Here is a 13,406-nt window from a genome sequence, read left to right as displayed (position 1 = left end):
CATCGGAGGGGAGTTATTGATCAAGTGGCTGGGAGCAACGCACTTATGGGAAGAGTGAAGGTATGCTGATTAAGGAAAAGAATCAGTTGGTTTAGAACAGAGCAGATGACATTAAGGAGGGTTTAAGGTGTCCCATTTAGAGGAGTGTAACTTGTACCATAAGTATAGTATAATGAGATTGAGTGGACATACATTGCAGGTTTTAATATATGTCCTATTGTCATTTTGAGTTACCCTTGACGAAGGGCCCCCAGAGGCCCAAAATGCATTGGGTGTTAATAAGCTGCTTCTGATTAATTTTGCTTTTGTACGTGTTTTTGGAGAAGAGGTTTGGATGGCCCACTTAAACATGAGAAACCTAGAAAATTGCATTTCCTTGCATGTGGATTTGAATGTTGTACAGCGAAAAAGAGGAGGAAACATGTAATTAAAAGTAGTATAAATGTTAATGAAACGAGAACATTTGCAAATGCAACATTGGCTGTGCCACTGGTTTTGGGGCTAAAAGATAGCCCCAAGTTGATGTTGTTACACAAGGTATTGTGCCATGCGGAGGGGCGTGGGTCAGAGGACGAGGTCTTCTGTCTTCTCGGAGTTGAGCTTCAGGCAGCTGCTACGCAACGTCTTTCATTCCTTCCTGGAAGCTAAGGCTGGTGGTGTCGGGTTCCGAGGATGAGCTGGGTGTCGTCGGCGTTGGATACTATGCTGAGTCCGTGTTGTTTGACGATGGCGGGGAGGAGGGCCACATAGATGTTGAAGAGGGTGGGGCTGAGCGATGATCCTTAGGGTACTCCGCAGCTGATCTCTGTGGGTTCAGAGAGGAAGGGCTGGAGTCTGATTCTTTGGGTTCCGCCGGTGAGGAAAGTGCGGATCTAGTCGAGGGCGGTTCCCTGTATGCCGGCGTCATGGAGTCTGGTGGTGAGTGTGCGTGTGGCCCTGGAAGCGGAGAGTGCGGATGTTGTCTGTGCCAGGTAGGAGGGTGGTCTCGGTGCTATGGTTGCTGTGGAATCCAATTTTGGGAGGAGTCGAGGAAGGAGTTGGCTTTGATGAAGTTCGTGAGCTGGATGTTGACAATCATCTCAGTGACTTTGGCTGCGAAGTGGAGGAGAGAGATGGGTCTGTAGTTTTTGAGGTCCATCGGGTCTGCAGAGGGCTTCTGGAAGAGGGGCTTGACTTCTGTGCATTTCCAGTCGCCGGGGAATGTGCCGGTTTCGAAGGTGGAGCTGGTGATCTGTCGTAGTTCGGGTCCTTTTGCGGCTGCGGCTCCGTGGAAGACATGTGGTGGGCAGGGGTACGTGGGGGCTCCTGAGTGAATGTTCTTCATGGTCGTGGCGGTGTCTTCTGTAGTGACCTGGGTCCAGGCGGAGATGGTAGGCTGACTCGCGTTGTGGCAGGTAGGTGTGGCTTCGGGGTCTAGTACCAGTTTGTTGAAGAGGGAATTGTTATTGAGGTGGAAGTAGGAGTTGAGTTTGTTGCAGAGGTCCTGGGAGGGTGTGACGTCTGAGGCTTCACTGGGGGGTTTGGTGAATTCCTGTATGATGCTGAAGAGCTCCTTCAAGTTGCTGGATTTGGCGAGGATCTTGTCCGGGATGAAGTTCCTTTTGGTGGATCTGATGCGTTGGTGGTATTCTGTCATGGCGTTATTGTAGCTGGTCCGTGCTTGTGGGGTTTTGCTGTTTCTCCATACTTTCTTGAAATGCCTGCAGGTGAGTCTGGATTCTCGGAGTTCAGTGGTGAACCAGGTGGCTTTCGTGGGGCGCTGTCTGTAGGCGTTCCGGAGGGGGGGGGAGCTTGCCTGTGCAGTCGGTGATCAATCTGTGGAGTTTGTTGACTGCAGAGTTGACGTTGGTCATGGCGGGAGGGGGAGCGTGGTTGAGAGTGGAGTTGAGGTGCTCTTCAGTGATCTTGCTCCAGTTAATGCATGGGGTGTGCTGTAGGTTTGTGTGCGGTGGGTTTTGAGAAGTGTGCGCAGTGGTGGTCCGTCCAGAGGGGTTGCGTGGTGTGGCTGAAGAGGATGTTGTTTCCTCCTGCAAAGAGGGGGTCGAGGGTGTGTCCTGCCTTATGGGTGGGGGTGGTGACGAGCTGCTTCAGTCCGATGTTGGCGAGGTTGTCCAGGAGGGCGGTGGAGTTGGGATCGCTGAGGTTGTAGAGGTGGAATTTCAGGTCTCTGAGCAGTACGTAGTCCATGGAGGCGATGGCGTGGGGAACGATTAGGTCAGTGATGGCTGCAGCGAGCCCGGTTCATGATCCGGGAGGTCTGTAGGCAATGGTGCTGCGTAGGGCTGTTCTGGGGTTGGTTTGGATATGGAGATGTTCTGTGGGGGATGAGGCGACGTTCGTACTTGATGTGGTGAGTCGAAGGGAGTTCTTGTGTTTGATGGTGAGTCCTCCTTCCGGGTGGTTGAGGCGGTCCTTACTCTTGATCTTGTGTCCGTCGGGGATGGCGGTAGCGATGTCGGGGGCGGAGGTGGCATTTCTCCAGGTTTCTGTGAGGAGGGCGACGTCTGGCGACAGGGTGTCGAGGAGGTCCCAGATTTCCCCTGCCTATAGGTGCAAGGTGCGTAGGTTGAGGAAGATGCAGCTCAGGGGTTTGGGTGCCCTGGCGTCCAGTGGGTGGGCGGTGGCCATGGGGGTCCGGAGATGGGTGAAGGTGCGGCGGCAGTGTCAGCAGGAGAACTGGCATTGGGTAGTGTTTGGCGTCGTCGGCTGGCAGTTGTTGTTTCTCCCGGGGTTGAGTGCGTGGAGGGTGGCTGAGTCGTAGAGATGGGAGGTCGGAGAACCAGGGTCCCTGACGCTAGTCACGGAAGGGCGCAGACGGGCTTGCCTTTGGGTTGCCTTTGGTGCGCCAGCGGCACGGCTGCCATTAAGTAGGGGACGGGGGAGGGAGCACAGCTGGGAGGCGGGAACCGGCGGGGGGGAGGGGCCACAAGGGCAGCAGCAGCAGGAAAACAGCAAGAGGAGAGTAAAAAAAAGGGCACAATACGAGACAAAATAGATACAAAGAGCACAGATAGACAAAAAGGCAAAATCACGAAGCACAAAAAGGCAAGAGCACAACCCACAATAAAAGGCAAAAGCACAAATAGACAAAAAGGCAGAAATGCACAAACGCGGGGCTGAAAAAGCAGGGGACAGACAGATAGAGGGAGACAGTCAAAAGACAGACAGATAAGGCTTCTAGAACAGACCAGCAGAAGATCAAGGCTCTCCCACTGGACCACAAGGGATGAGGTGCGCTAAAAATCAGCGTGAATGTCACAACCTAATGCACTCTGCCGCTTACGGAACTCCATGCAGTGCAGTTTTTTGGTCACTTTGCCCTCATAAGGCCTAGTAGTAATAAAGGGACAACACATCTAACTACCTTGCAATGTAAGAAGTCTAGAACTATCATAAGGAACCCTAATAAAGAGTGGGTGGCGGCAGGGTTCTATGCCTCCCAAAAGCGAACACCTGTCTATTTGCAGTGGCTTGTAAAATAGTGAGCCGCCAACTAGTGAGCTGCCAAAAAGTGAGCCGCCAAATAGTGAGCTACTGCTAAATACTGAGCCCCGCCAAATAGTGAGCCGCCACAAAAAAGTGAGCCGATGACAAAAAGTGAGCCAATGTCAAATAGTGAGGCTGAAGGCAAATAGTGAGCCCAAATGCCAAATAGTGAGCCGGATGTCAAATAGTAAGCTGCTACCAAATAATGAGCCGCTGCCAAATATTGAGCCACCAATGACAGAGCCGCTGCCAAATAATGAGCCGCTGCCAAATATTGAGCCGCTGACAAAAAGTGAGCCAGCAAGTGGTGAGTCCATGCCAAATAGTGAGCTGCCCCCAAATAGTGAGCCAAAGCCAAATAGTGAGCCACTGCCAAATAGTAAGCCTCTTCCAAATAGTGAGCCAGCAAGTAGTGAGCTGCTGCCAAATAGTGAGCTGCAGCCCAATAGTGAGCCACTGCCAAAAAGTGAGTCACTGCCAAATAGTGTGCCGCAGCTAAATAGTGTGTTGCAGCTAAATAGTGAGCCGCTGCCAAATAGTGAGCCTCCTCCAAATAATGAGCCGCAGCCCAAAAATTAGCCGGTGCCAAATAGTGAGTCGCCGCCAAATAGTGAGCAGCTGCCAAATAGTGAACCGGCAAGTAGTGAGCCGGCAATTAGTGTGCCCCTGCCAAATAGTAAGCTGATGCCAAATAGTGAGCTAATGCCAAATAGTGAGCTGTGGCGCAATAGTGAGCCACTGCCAAATAGTGAGCTGTGATAAATAGTGAGCTGCTGCCAAATAGTGAGCCGGCAAGTAGTGATCCGCTACCGAATAGTGAGCCGCTGCCGAATACTGAGCCACTGCCAAATAGTGAGCCACTGCCAAATAGTGGGCCACTGCCAAATTGTGAGCCATTGCCAAATAGTGAGCCGCTGCCAAATCATGAACCACTGCCAAGTAGTAAACCACTGCCAAGTAGTGAGCCGGCAACTAGTGAGCCACTGCCAAATAGTCAGCTACCACCAAATAGTGAGCAGCCGCCCAATAGTGAGCCACTGCCAAATAGTGAGTCACTGTGTTGCAGCTAAATAGTGAGTCTCCTCCAGAAAATGAGCCGCTGTCAAATAGTGAGCCGCTGCAAATAGTGAGCTACTGCCACATAGTGAGCTGCTGCCAAATAGTGAGCTGCGGCCAAATTTTGAGCCACTGCCAAATAGTCAACCACTGCCAAATATTGAGCCACTGCTAAATAGTGTATCGCAGCTAAAGAGTGAGCCTCATCCACATAATGAGCCTCTTCCAAATAATGAGCCCCTGCTAAATAGTGAGCCACTGCCAAATAGAGAAGCCGCCGCCAAATAGTGAGCTGCTGCCAAATAGTGAGTCGCTGCCAGAGAGCCACTGCCAAACAGTGTGCCGTTGCCAAATACTGAGTCACAGCCAAATAGTGAGCCGCTGCCAAATAGTGAGCCGCTGCCAAATAGTGAGCTTCTGCCAAATAGTTAGCCAACACCAAATATTGAACTGCCAAATAGTTAGCTGCCACCAAAGAGTGACGCACTGCCAAATAGTGAGCTTCTGCCAACTAGTGAGCCGACAAACACTGAGCCGCCAAACACCAAACAAGGAGTAGAGTAAGTGTTCATGCCTACCGAAAGCGAACACTAGCCTCCTTACAGTAGCTTGTCATGTGGCTTTTGATTTTACAGTAAAAATTCTGACATTGCTGAAGTTTCAAGTACACTAGAGGTATTTAGGCATGGGCATTTGCGCAAGGCTTCCTACCTTCTAGGCTGGCCAGGGAACATGATTTCTTAACCTCTTTTCAGTCTACCTCTAACTTTCGCTCTATCCACTGCCATTTTATCAATTTTTAGTACGCTTGGCAAGACATTACAGTGATCTTTTTAGCAACTTTTTTTGGACTTTAATATCCATAAGATGACACAAGAACACATGAATCATACTAAAGTCCTTACCTAGGATCCTTACGAATACATGTCTTTTCACCATGTAGTACCCACACCGCTGAAGGCATCTCAGCTATAGTAAATGGGAGTTGTTTCAATTTTTCTAAATGCAGCATTGCGTATGTCGCGTCTTTCATGGGCATTAATTGTTGTTAGTGTGTTAAGTTAAAGTGAAAACAAATCAGTATTATCTGGACTTATTTCTTCTTCCCTCCTCATTTGCTCCTCTAGTTTGTTGACATTCGAAACACCAGGTCCCTCTCCTTCCGAGAAATCTTTATCAGTATCCACTTCAGATTCTGTTTCTTTGGTTTCAAAATTCATTACATTCTTTGTTCTAGATAATTCTCTCCTGGATCAAATTTCTAAACCAAAGTGAGCACATGCTCCAGCTCGTAGACTTTTCTATCTCTAGCAAACTTGCCTTGCTTACTCGGTTTAGCCCATCCTGTCTGTTGGTATCAGTATCTTTGGCTAGATCTTCTTCTGATAACTGAGTTTCTTTCAATAATTTTTCCCTATCACTCCACGCAAATTTCACTAATATCTGTAACATCCCTTTGGAGGATGCCACCGTCGGTTTGACCAACTCCTGGAGAGGTTGTGGGTCTGGATTTTAGTAGGATGACACATTCTCCGAACACATGCTCACCTGTTGATACCCTCTCACTACTCAAGACACAGTGACCATCATGAACTCCGTACGCTAGGGAGCACCCACAGACCCCTTCCCCCACGGCATCTTCAACCTCGGGAGCAAGATGATCGGCGACAAGCTCAAGAAAGTCCTGAACACCTTGATCAACATGACTTTCTTCCTGAAGGCTTGGAAACACACTGAAGTGAGCCATCTCCTAAAGAAACTATCTGCTGACCCAGCAGAACTGAAGGACTACCGCCGATCTCCCTGCTCCCCTTTGTGGCGAAAGTTTGTGAAAAGACAATCAACCAGCAGGTCACCAAACACCTGGAACACAACATCCACCTGGGTCCCCTCTCAATACGGATACCGAGCCAACTACAGCACTGAGATAGCCCTGATCACGCCCATCGACGAAATCAGGGTCCTCCTGTACCGCACTGCAACAGCAGCCCTCAGGCTCTTGTTCATGTCAGCCGCTTTCGACACCGTCTCCGGCCACATCTGAATCAACAGACTTCACCACTTTGGAATCGAGGGGGACACCCTCAAATGGATCGCCTCATACCTCACAGGAAGGACCCAGAGAATCAGCATCCCACCGTTCACCTTGGAACCCAAGAAGATCATCTGCGGCATCCCACAAGGATCGTCCATCAGCCCCACCCTCTTCAACACGTACATGACCCCCCATCCAACAGATCACATGGACTCAACATCATCTCCAACACGACGACACCCAGCTCATCCTCTCGCTGTCAGAAGACAGACCCCTCCACCACCAGTCAGCTTCCACAGACGTTTGATAAACATCGCCCATGGATGAAGGACAACTGTCTCAAGCTCAACTCTGACAAGACAAAAGTCCTCATCTTTGGGAACAACACCCTGCCATGGAATGATGCCAGGTGGCCTGCTGAACTCAACCGTCCTCAACAGACCACGCCTGCAACCTCTGCATCATCTTGGCCAGCCAGTTATTCATATAGAAATAGTTAAATGCAGTCTCATCTGCCTGCACCCTACATATGCTCCAAAAGATTTTCAGGTGGCTCCTAATCAACACCAGAAGGACCGTCATTCAGGCCCTCGTCGCCAGCAGGCTGGACTACAGAAATACTCTCTATGTAGGAATCACTGCACGCCTCCTGAAGAGACCACAGATAATACAAAAAGCAGCAGCAAAACTCATCCTTAACCTCCCCAGACAGACCCACATCACTCCGCACCTCAAGAAGCTACACCGGCTCCCGATCCAGAAGAGATGCCAGTTCAAGATGCTGACCGACGCATACAAAGTCCTTTACAGTGAAGGACCAGCATACATTAACAAACTAATGACTTTCCACCAATCGACCAGACACCTTCGATCCGCCTCCCTCTCCCTCGCAGACACCTCTCGGATCCGCAGAGCGGAGGACACTCCTCTCTCCTGGATGCCAAAGCCTGAAATGACCTTCCCCTGCACCTCAGGACCGCCTCATTGCTCTGAGAATTCAAGAAAGGACTTAAGACCTGGCTGTTCGAATTAACAGAGCACCACAAAGCACCAAGCCACTCCAGCACCTTGAGACCCTCACGGGTGATTTGTCGCGCTTTATAAATCTTGATTGTTTCATTGAGCATATATTCTTAGTCCACGTGGGGACCTGTTGAGATCCAAATAACTCTTAAGAGGTGTGGTTTCCCACCATTTTCAAATTTCTCTTTCATACAGTCTTTCCAGATTTCTAAATTTTTCACTCAGAATGTCTCTGGGTTTATTTGTACTGGTTCACGCATCCGTTCTTGATGATTGGAATCCCACACCAAACATTCCTGCAGCCGCTTCCCTCCGTGCTGCCTCACTGAACATGCTGATATATTGCTTGGATATACAGCGTGCCCTCCTATGAGAATGTGGACCAACAACTTCTTCAGTAGTGTGTGGAACATATGGAGGCATCCTCCAAAGGGATGTTACAGATATTAGTGAAGTTTGCGTGGAGTGATAGGGATTTTAGAACAGGGCAAGGAATTTGATTACCTAGGAGTAAGGATGACAAGTAACCTATCCTGGTCAGCCCAGATCACAAAGATCCAAATGACTTTATAACATGTGGTGATGGCAACCACAAAGAAAATGAACAGATCTTACTACAGGCCAACTACCCCCATGATAGATATCTACTGTGCTAGGGGGCTTGGTCTGCCCTTTATGGAGCACAATTTAGAGTCATTCCAAATTAAAGGGATGGAACAGACAGAAAACAAGTTTATAAGAATCATATTAGCAATGTCAAAGAATGCTTGGACGGAGGGAGACAGAGGGGTGAGGGCAAGCATTAAGGAGGAACCCTCCAAGATCGAGCCTTGAAGAACATTACACATATTGCAGCCCTAAAGCCGCTAGTTTATGGGGTCAAAATCTGGACGAGGAAATCACAGATCCCCATTAAATAAGCTGTTCTTGAAGTTGAAACAATGGGTAAGAGGGAAGTGAGTCCCTGGTTTAAATATGTCAAGTTTTAGTTGCTCAAATTGGGTCTAGCAGAATTGTCGGAAAAACCAGAAACCCTGGACAGAGGTATGCTGGCCACACTGAAAGCAAGATACCAGGCTCACTCTCTCGAAAATTGGTTGTTTACAATGGCACATGCCACTTTAACTAATCATGTTATCGATATGAAATTATTTTAAATCACAAACCTTTTATTAACCGAATAAAAACTCCACTACAAGGAGATTGTTTTTAAAATCCAGATGTGGGGGGGAGGTGCCAAGATGGCGATCGGGACGGCAGCGTAGGCTCCCGGCTCCGTGAACCTCCACATCCCGCACAGATATCCTGCATGAGATCCTTAGCCTGCGCTACATGCCCGTGTTGGTGGTTGAGAGCGGCGACCGATCGTGTGATTCTGAAGTTTCTGGCGGCGGTACCGCCGGAGAAATGTTCATTTGAAGTTTGCGGCCTGTGCAACCCTGGAACCGGGACCTCGGGTGGACAACATGGCCGGGTAGCAGTTCAATAACAGCGGCCATTGGTGACTGGGTGGAGTCGGAATACCGGAGCGGTGCGAATATTGGCCTGAATTTCGCTGTGGTCATTCCTGCCACTGAGCGTAGCGGAACGAGTGCATGCCCGAGGTGGCAATTCCAAGATTCTTCGGTAATTGCCTGAGCCCTCGCCAGTGAGCTGCTCGGACGCTGCCTGTAACTCGTCCCGATTTTCGCGGGCTACTCCCGGATTTTCGCGGATACTGGTCCAGGGTGAGGATGGCTGTTACCTGTGACCACACACTGGACACATATTTTGCCTGCCCCCGGAACCCTGTTTGCAGTGACATGGATCTGGATGCGCTTGTGCCTGAGTCCCGGTCCCAATCTGGGGTGGAACTACCCTGCGGCCATCTTGATAGGATGGAGTCTATCATCCTGTATACTGGGTCTCCGCAAGATTGGGAGTGTGTGGCGAAGAGGAGCGTAGCGGAGCGGGCGCGGGGAGCTGTGCTGGGGTACGGCGACCTTCTCGAAGCTCTCGGTGCCCTTCATTCCACCCTGGTTCACGGCGCCCGGGTATTGGGGAGAAAGCTTGATGGTATCGCGTCAGCGTCGGAACAGTTGCGATCTGCCTGTCCCCAGGTACACAAGGACTTGTTTCACTTTACACAGGAGGAAAGTGTCGTGGCCGCCCCTGTGAATAAGGGAAAGCTGGAAACTTCGGACAATGTGGCAGCGTGTGGTCGGCTGGCTGTGGGTTTGGTCTGTTCCGGAGGTTTGAGATTTGAGCAGAAGGTGGTGACTTTGTCCCGCGCACGGCCTCCGGCGACCCAGGCAATATTCAAGCAACGGTCGCCTGCTCTGGCTGGTTCCTCCTTCCTGGACCTTGTGTGCAACGCATGTCCTGGGGCAGTACGGGAAAGATGATCCTCCATGATGATGACTGTGTTGGTATTCAGCGACGTCCACACTACATGTGTGTGTCGCTTTCTGGTCTTTTTTGGACGCTCCTCTTCCTCGTCACATTAGACATGGCAATGGGTCGAGGGGTATGCATTGGTGGATTCGCAAAGAGAGGCCAAGGATAAGGCTGATCCTTCAGAGGTTGTCATTTAATAGGCGGGCGGGCACGGGGGATGCGTGCTCTCACGGCATAACTAATAGTGTAGTAGGTGAATAATGCTCCCCATTTCTCTTTGACATGGTCGATTTTTGTTGTTTACTGTTTACCTTGGGGAGGAACATATTGTGCGGGAGGGAGAAGCCGGGGGCATGTTTGAAGGCCCTCCTCCAGTTTATTAATAATCTCTCCATTTCCCCGTCAGGTGGGGTTTCCTTTCTTTCTCCTTTTTCTCTGTTTCTTCTATATTTCGGGTCTGGTTCTGGGGCGACAGGCACACTGCTGGGGGGGGAGCCGTAGTCATTTGCAGGGGTGCAGGGTGGGGGGTTGGGGGAGGGGATTTTTTTAGTTTTTTACTTTGTTTCTATGGCCTCCTTTTTCTTCTCTTATCCTTCTTTGTCTTTTCTTTTCTGGGGTCAGTACGGTAGGTTTCCTTCGCTGTCAATCACTGCTTTTTCATCTGTGCCTCAATTTCCGTGGTGTTTTCTGGGTCTTAGGGCAGGGGACTGCAGGCGCAATTGCTCGTGATATTCCTCCACATCCTGAACCTCCTGTTTCAGCGCCATTGACTTGATCGATTGCTGTTTATTGTTGACGTTTACTATTCTGCCTGCCATTTTTCGCTCCTGGGAAATTGTTTGGCACCTGACCCTTCCATCCTCTATTATAAAATGAAAACCTTTTATATCCTGGTTTCCTACTAGTGCTGTTCAGTGGCCAAGAGTATACTAGCATGGAGAATCTGCTCCCCGAGGTGCTGCATGTGATTAAACTTTGCTTTCTGTTACTCTAACTGCTTAGCGGCCGGCCCCGGGGGTTGTAGGCCCATACTTGTCTTTGGTTGAAATGTCAATAAAGGTTTTAAAAAAAAAAAATAAAAAAAAAAAATCCAGATGTGGGATATTACCTGTCAATGCAGTAAAAACAAAATGGAATCAAAGTCCAGTTATTCATGCAATGTATGGTTTGTAACCATACGCAAGAAATATTGGGACCCCCTCTAGAAAAAATACTTTTCCAAAAGGTCAGGGAGGAGAGGGGGAAATAATAAACAACCTAACAAATAATGCTCCCTCAAGACCTGTATTTTAATTTCTTATATTTAGTCAAATATTGTTAAAACATATAAGTCAACATGGGCTTTTCAACAAACAACACCAATTTACCACCTTAATTCAATTCTTTACTCCTGTTTATTGTATTTTTAAATTATCCTTTTTTTAATATTTTTTTTAAATGTATAAATCAATCTTCACTTATGACATCACCATTATATTTTGCACATTGTTTATATCAATTCTCTAATACAAAATGATTATTCCAAATCAAACCCAGGAAGAGAACACTAAACATTCATACTATTCATTCATACATCCACATACCATACACATCCTATAAATAAATCTCAATAGCTGTCCCAGTTAGCGCTTATTAGTTGTTAACAGTCTTTATAACCCCCGAGGGGGAGCTACTACAACAATTGTAGGATTTCCAGAAAGACTTGGTCAACGCGTTTCGGTGGCATAAGAAAACGTAGAAACCACCTTTATCAGGACCCGCTACTTCTCATATCACAGGTTCTCAAACCCTGGGATTTCCTAAAAAAATATATGTATGTGGATGTATGAATGAATAGTATGAATGTTTAGTGTTCTCTTCCTGGGTTTGATTTGGAATAATAATTTTGTATTAGAGAATTGATATAAACAATGTGCAAAATATAATGGTGATGTCATAAATGAAGATTGATTTATACATTTTAAAAAAACTATAAAAAAAGGGATAATTTAAAAATACAATAAACAGGAGTAAAGAATTGAATTAAAGTAGTAAATTGGTGTTGTTTGTTGAAAAGCCCATGTTGACTTATATGTTTTAACAATATTTGACTAAATATAAGAAATTAAAATACAGGTCTTGAGGGAGCATTATTTGTTTGGTTTGTAACCATACCCTAGAGTCTGTTGAGCATTCCATGTTATTTTGTCCTGTCTACACGAAAACTAGGAGGTGGCTAATGTCAATTTGTTGGCTTTTCTCTATAAAACATCCAACATAGGCTAACCGTATTTTTAGATCAGAAAACACCGAATGGCTTGTGTTTGCAGTATCTACATATTTAATGTATGCATGGTGGATCCACTAGAAAAGCACAAATAGCTACTTGACAATGGGTACCCATTATTTCAAACAAGGTGTTTACGAATAAGCGATCAACATAATTTAAAAGAGCCTTTTGGTGAATTAAGCTCTTTTAAAAATTCTGTGGGTACCCAATGATTGTATAAACCTATGATCATTTAAGCATTTTATATTTTATCATTGAACTGTGAGTCATTTTAATATATAGATATGTTTTCCTTCTGTTCTACTTATGAGTACCAAATGGCCAAATGCCACCGCCGATATATTTATAGGACTGAAATGTTTATATTAAGTATAGATGACTGCCCTTCAGTTTATTTTCCATTTGTCTGGAATTTAGTAATGTTGTTTCTTAGTTATAGTGGAACCTCTCTACATGGTGCTGCTAATTTTATGTATATTTATAATGTTTGTCACGTTTGAGATGATCGCAGTATGGAAATGGAAATGCTCTCTAGAAATCAGTCCCTGCACTTTGTCTTGATCTTTTATCATTTATTTTATAATAATGTGTTAGAACACATGATGATGATGTACTCCAGCTAGAGTATGTAATGTTTTATTATGTGATTGTATTTATATGATCATATAATGATTGAATTACTACTACGTGTAGATTTTATCTTTTCACATATGAATTAGGTAATCATCAATATGAACCTTAAAGAAGTGTCCATTCATAGGATATTATGTACTCCTTAGTTGAGCAATGTGTAATATGAAATCAGCATTGACTTTTATAATTTATATTGTAATTGTTTTGTTTAAATTATTATAGTAATATGCAAAATGGTAAAATATCTGATTGCTGGTCTAATTAACACAGAACTTTCAGTTGAATTAATTGAATTTGCTATGAGTGAGAATAGTGTTAAGAATGCTGCCATATACTTTGAGAGTTATTGATGTGTGTGAAGTCCCTTGTTTATGCTGCTTCACAAACCTCCAATCAGCTTGCATACGTTTGTTTTGAATGGCTATCTGTGTCACTGAACATTGAGAAAGGCATGTAGCCTAAACATGTTCTGTTCTTTCCAAAATGAAAGAAGAAATCCTTTAACCATGCGAGTGCCCGTAAATTTTT

The 13,406-nt window shown here is 46.6% G+C and overlaps 1 protein-coding gene and 1 long non-coding RNA gene across 2 annotated transcripts in view; one reads left to right on the top strand and one right to left on the bottom strand.

Annotated features, from left to right (window-relative positions):
• LOC146796571 (uncharacterized) overlaps window positions 1-13,406 on the bottom strand; it is a 464,924-nt gene that overhangs the window by 358,354 nt on the left and 93,164 nt on the right. The window lies entirely within an intron of this gene.
• Window positions 1-13,406, top strand: part of LOC146796572 (uncharacterized) — a 64,215-nt gene that overhangs the window by 327 nt on the left and 50,482 nt on the right. The window lies entirely within an intron of this gene.

Source organism: Triturus cristatus, chromosome 10, assembly GCF_964204655.1.
Source record: "Triturus cristatus chromosome 10, aTriCri1.1, whole genome shotgun sequence".
Lineage (NCBI taxonomy): Eukaryota > Metazoa > Chordata > Amphibia > Caudata > Salamandridae > Triturus > Triturus cristatus.
The sequence above is the reverse complement of the archived record's forward strand: the minus strand, read 5'-3'. Positions and strand labels throughout refer to the sequence as shown.